The sequence below is a fragment of the Ipomoea nil genome, unplaced genomic scaffold (genome assembly GCF_001879475.1).
Source record: "Ipomoea nil cultivar Tokyo-kokei standard unplaced genomic scaffold, Asagao_1.1 scaffold1114, whole genome shotgun sequence".
Classification (NCBI taxonomy): Eukaryota; Viridiplantae; Streptophyta; class Magnoliopsida; order Solanales; family Convolvulaceae; genus Ipomoea; species Ipomoea nil.
The window spans coordinates 2,516-8,350 of NW_017617542.1; the positions used below are offsets into that span (position 1 = coordinate 2,516).

The following is a 5,835-nucleotide window of genomic DNA, read 5'->3' on the forward strand; positions in this document are numbered from 1 at the left end:
TCTCTTGATGGCTGTGAGATTTGAACCCACGCCCTTTAGGACCAGAGCCTAAATCTGGCACCTGAGACCACTCGGCCAAACCGTCTATATATCAATAAAATAGAATTTATATTTTCTTGAAGACAACCTTTTCGATTCTAACCAACACCCTCTTGGTAAAATCCAATGCACATGATCTTTTTAGTGCAGTTTTGCTGACATCTGATCTCTTGTGTGGTGGTTAAATGATATCTTAGCAGTGAATAGGGAGTGCAAGGGTGCAATATCGTCATCAGGTGATTGGGGTATACAGCATATAGTATGCAAATAGACGTTAACACAAAGATAAGTTAAATCCAATTCTTTTAGAATTTGCAATATATTTATTATTTACCATCAATTCTGTTAAAAAAAAAAAAAAGAAATAAACATTAATGACTGACTAACCTTTTTTCTACTAATTTTCGTATTTTGCTGTTTAAGTAATTCTTTTTCATGGAGTGAAACACAATGAAGAGCTTAGGGATATTTTTAAACACCTCTGGACGGCTGTGAGATTTGAACCCACGCCCTTTCGGACTAGAGCCTAAATCTGGCACCTCAGACCACTCAGCCAAACCGTCTATATATCAATAAAATAGAATTTATATTTTCTTGATGAAAACCTGTTCGATTCTAACCAACACCCTCATGGTAAAATTCAATGCACATGATCTTTTTAGTGCAGTTTGCTGACATCTGATCTCCTGTGTGGTTGAAATGATATCTTAGCAGTGAATAGGGAGTGCACGGGTGCAATGTCGTCATCAGGTGATTGGGGTATACGACATATAGTATGCAAATAGACATTAACACAGAAGATAAGTTAAATCCAATTCTTTTAGAAGTTACAATATATTTATTATTTACCATCAATTCTGTGACTAACCTTTTTTCTACTAATTTTCGTATTTTGCTGTTTAAGTAATTGTTTTTCATGGAGTGAAATACAATGGAGAGCGTAGGGATATTTTTAAACATCTCTTGACGGTTGTGGGATTTGAACCCACGCCCTTTCAGACCAGAGCCTAAATCTGGCGCCTTAGACCACTCGGCCAAACCGTCAATATATCAATAAAATAGAATTTAAATTTTTTTCAAGAAAACCGTGTCGATTCTAACCAACAACCTCTTGGTAAAATCCAATGCACATGATCTTTTTAGTGCAGGTTTGCTGACATCTGATCTCTTGTGTGGTTTAAATGATATCTTAGCATTGAATAGGGAGTGCACGGGTGCAATGTCGTCATCAGGTGATTGGGGTGTACGGCATATAGTATGCAAATAGACATTAACACAAAAGATAAGTTAAATCCAATTCTTTTAGAAGTTACAATATATTTATTATTTACCATCAATTCTGTTTAAAAAAAAAAAATCTACTAATTTTGTTGTTTAAGTAATTGTTTTTCATGGAGTGAAATACAATGGAGAGCGTAGGGATATATTTTTAAACATCTCTTGACGGCTGTGGGATTTGAACCACGCCCTTTCGAACCAGAGCCTAAATTTGGCACCTTAGACCACTCAGCCAAACCGTCTATATATCAATAAAATAGAATTTTTGTTTTCTTGAAGAAAACCGGTTCGATTTTAACCAACACCCTCTTGGTAAAATCCAATGCATATGATCTTTTTAGTGCAGTTTTGCTGACATCTGATCTCTTGTGTGGTTTAAATGTTATCTTAGCAGAGAATAGGGAGTGCATGGGTGCAATATCGTCATAAGGTGATTGGGGTATTCGGCATATAGTATGCAAATAGACGTTAACACAAAAGATAAGTTAAATCCAATTCTTTTAGAATTTGCAATATATTTATTATTTACCCTCAATTCTGTTAAAAAAAAAAACATTAATGACTTACTAACCTTTTTTCTACTAATTTTCGTATTTTGCTGTTTAAGTAATTGTTTTTCATGGAGTGAAATACAATGGAGAGCGTAGGGTTATTTTTAAACATCTCTTGATGGCTGTGAGATTTGAACCCACGCCCTTTAGGACCAGAGCCTAAATCTGGCACCTGAGACCACTTGACCAAATCTATATATCAATAAAATAGAATTTATATTTTCTTGAAGAAAACTGTTCGATTCTAACCAACACCCTCTTGGTAAAATCCAATGCACTTATGCACATGATCTTTTTAGTGCAGTTTTGCTGACATCTGATCTCTTGTGTGGTTTAAATGATATCTTAGCAGTGAATAGGGAGTGCACGGGTGCAATGTCGTCATCAGGTGATTGGGGTATACGGCATATAGTATGCAAATAGACTTCATGGAGTGAAATACAATGGAGAGCGTAGGGATATTTTTAAACATTGTGGGATTTGAACCCACACCCTTTTGGACCAGAGCCTAAATCTGGCACCTTAGACCACTCGGCCAAACCGTCTATATATTAATAAAATAGAATTTATATTTTCTTGATGAAAACCTTTTCGATTCTAACAACCACCCTCATGGTAAAATTCAATGCACATGATCTTTTTAGTGCCATTTGCTGACATCTGATCTCTTGTGTGGTTGAAATGATATCTTAGCAGTGAATAGGGAGTGCATGGGTGCAATGTCGTCATCAGGTGATTGGGGTATACGGCATATAGTATGCGAATAGACATTAACACAAAAGATAAGTGAAATCCAATTCTTTTAGTAGTCACAATATATTTATTACTTACCATCAATTCTGTTAAAAAAAAAAGAAATAAACATTAATGACTGACTAACCTTTTTTCTACTAATTTTCGTATTTTGATGTTTAAGTAATTGTTTTTCATGGAAAAGTGAAATACAATAGAGAGCGTAGGGATATTTTTTAAACATTGTGGGATTTGAACCACGCCCTTTCGGACCAGAGCCTAAATCTGGCGCCTTAGAGCTCTCGGCAGACCATCTATACATCAATAAAATAGAATTTATATTTTCTTGAAGAAAACCTGTTCGATTCTAACCAACACCCTCTTGGTAAAATCCAATGCACATGATCTTTTTAGTGCAGTTTTGCTGACATCTGATCTCTTGTGTGGTTTAAATGATATCTTAGCAGTGAATAGGGAGTGCACGGGTGCAATATCGTCATCAGGTGATTGGGGTATACGGCATATAGTATGCAAATAGACATTAACACAAAAGATAAGTTAAATCAATTCTTTTAGAAGTTAAAATATATTTATTATTTACCATCAATTCTGTTAAAAAAAAAAAAAGAAATAAACATTAATGACTGACTAACCTTTTTTTCTACTAATTTTCGTATTTTGCTGTTCAAGAAATTGTTTTTCATGGAGTGAAATACAATGGAGAGCGTAGGGATATTTTTAAAACATTGTGGGATTTGAACCCACGCCCTTTCGGACCAGAGCCTAAATCTGGCGCCTTAGAGCACTCGGCCAGACCATCTATACATCAATAAAATAGAATTTATGTTTTCTTGAAGAAAACCTTTTCGATTTTAACAAACACCCTCTTGGTAAAATCCAATGCACATGATCTTTTTAGTGCAGTTTTGCTGACATCTGATATCTTGTGTGGTTGAAATGATATCTTAGCAGTGAATAGGGAGTGCAAGGCTGCAATGTCGTCATCAGGTGATTGGGGTATACGGCATATAGTATGCAAATAGACGTTAACACAAAAAGAAAAGTTAAATCCAATTCTTTTAGAAGTTACAATATATTTATTACTTACCATCAATTCTGTTAAAAAAAAAAAAAAAGAAATAAACATTAATGACTGACTAACCTTTTTTCTACTAATTTTCGTATTTTGCTGTTTAAGTAATTGTTTTTCATGGAGTGAAATACAATGGAGAGGGTAGGGATATATTTTTAAACATCTCTTTACGACGGTGGATTTGAACCCACGCCCTTCAGGACCAGAGCATAAATCTGGCACCTGAGACCACTCGGCCAAATCGTCTATATATAAATAAAATAGAATTTATATTTTCTTGAGGAAAACCTGTTCGATTCTAACCAACACCCTCTTGGTAAAATCCAATGCACTTATGCACATGATCTTTTTAGTGCAGTTTTGCTGACATCTGATCTTTTGTGTGGTTTAAATGATATCTTAGCACTGAATAGGGAGTGCACGGGTGCAATATCGTCATCAGGTGATTGGGGTATACGGCATATAGTATGCAAATAGACATTAACACAAAAGATAAGTTAAATCCAATTCTTTTAGAAGTTACAATATATTTATTATTTACCATCAATTCTGTTAAAAAAAAAAGAAATAAACATTAATGACTGACTAACCTTTTTTCTACTAATTTTTGTAGTTTGTTGTTCAAGTAATTGTTTTTCATGGAGTGAAATACAATGGAGAGCGTAGGGATATTTTTAAACATTGTGGGATTTGAACCCACGCCCTTTCGGACCAGAGCCTAAATCTGGCACCTTAGACCACTCGGCCAAACGTCTATATATCAATAAAATAGAATTTATATTTTCCTGATGAAAACCTTTTCGATTCTAACCACAACACCCTCATGGTAAAATTCAATGCACATGATCTTTTTAGTGCATTTTGCTGACATCTGATCTCTTGTGTGTTTAAATGATATCATAGCAGTCAATAGGGAGTGCATGGGTGCAATGTCGTCATCAGGTGATTGGGGTATACGGCATATAGTATGCAAATAGACATTAACACAAAAGATAAGTTAAATCCAATTCTTTTAGAAGTTACAATATATTTATTACTTACCATCAATTCTGTTAAAAAAAAAAAAAAAAAGAAATAAACATTAATGACTGACTAACCTTTTTTCTACTAATTTTCGTATTTTACTGTTTAAGTAATTGTTTTTCATGGAGTGAAATTCAATGAAGAGCGTAGGGATATTTTTAAACATCTCTTCTCTGACGGCTGTGGGATTTGAACCCACGCCTTTCGGAGCAAAGCCTAAATCTGGCGCCTTAGACCACTCGGCCAAACCGTCTATATATCAATAAAATAGAATTTATATTTTCTTGAAGAAAACCTGTTCAATTCTAACCAACACCCTCTGGTAAAATCCAATGCACATGATCTTTTTAGTGCAATTTTGCTGACATCTATCTCTTGTGCGGTTTAAATGATATCTTAGCAGTGAATAGGGAGTGCACGGGTGCAATGTCGTCATCAGGTGATTGCGGTATACGGCATATAGTATGCAAATAGACATTTAACAAAAAGATAAGTTAAATCCAATTCTTTTAGAAGTAATGACTGACTAACCTTTTTTTCTACTAATTTTCGTATTTTGCTGTTTAAGTAATTGTTTTTCATGGAGTGAAATACAATGGAGAGCGTAGGGATATTTTTAAACATCTCTAGACGGCTGTGGGATTTGAACCCACACCCTTTCAGACCAGAGCCTAAATCTGGTGCCTTAGACCACTCGGCCAAACCGTCTATATATCAATAAAATAGAATTTATGTTTTTCTTGAAGAAAACCTGTTCGATTTTAACCAACACCCTCTCGGTAAAATCCAATGCACATGATCTTTTTAGTGCAGTTTTGCTGACATCTGATCTCTTGTGTGGTTTAAATGATATCTTAGCAGTGAATAGGGAGTGCAAGGGTGCAATATCGTCATCAGGTGATTGGGGTATACGGCATATAGTATGCAAATAGACATTAACACAAAAGATAAGTTAAATCCAATTCTTTTAGAAGTTACAATATATTTATTATTTACCATCAATTCTGTTAAAAAAAAAAAAGAATAAACATTAATGACTGACTAACCTTTTTTCTACTAATTTTCGTATTTTGCTGTTCAAGAATTGTTTTTCATGGAGTGAAATACAATGGAGAGCGT

The 5,835-nt window shown here is 34.6% G+C and overlaps 3 non-coding genes across 3 annotated transcripts; all 3 read right to left on the reverse strand.

Annotated features, from left to right (window-relative positions):
• Positions 1 to 1,003: 1,003 nt before the first annotated feature.
• TRNAL-UAG lies at positions 1,004 to 1,083 on the reverse strand. The gene has a single exon. It is a non-coding gene; the product is annotated as a tRNA-Leu (tRNA).
• Positions 1,084 to 4,368: 3,285 nt separating this feature from the next.
• Positions 4,369 to 4,448, reverse strand: TRNAL-UAG. Its single transcript has one exon. It is a non-coding gene; the product is annotated as a tRNA-Leu (tRNA).
• An 896-nt stretch (positions 4,449 to 5,344) lies between these two features.
• Positions 5,345 to 5,424, reverse strand: TRNAL-UAG. Its single transcript has one exon. It is a non-coding gene; the product is annotated as a tRNA-Leu (tRNA).
• Between the last annotated feature and the right edge of the window lie 411 nt (positions 5,425 to 5,835).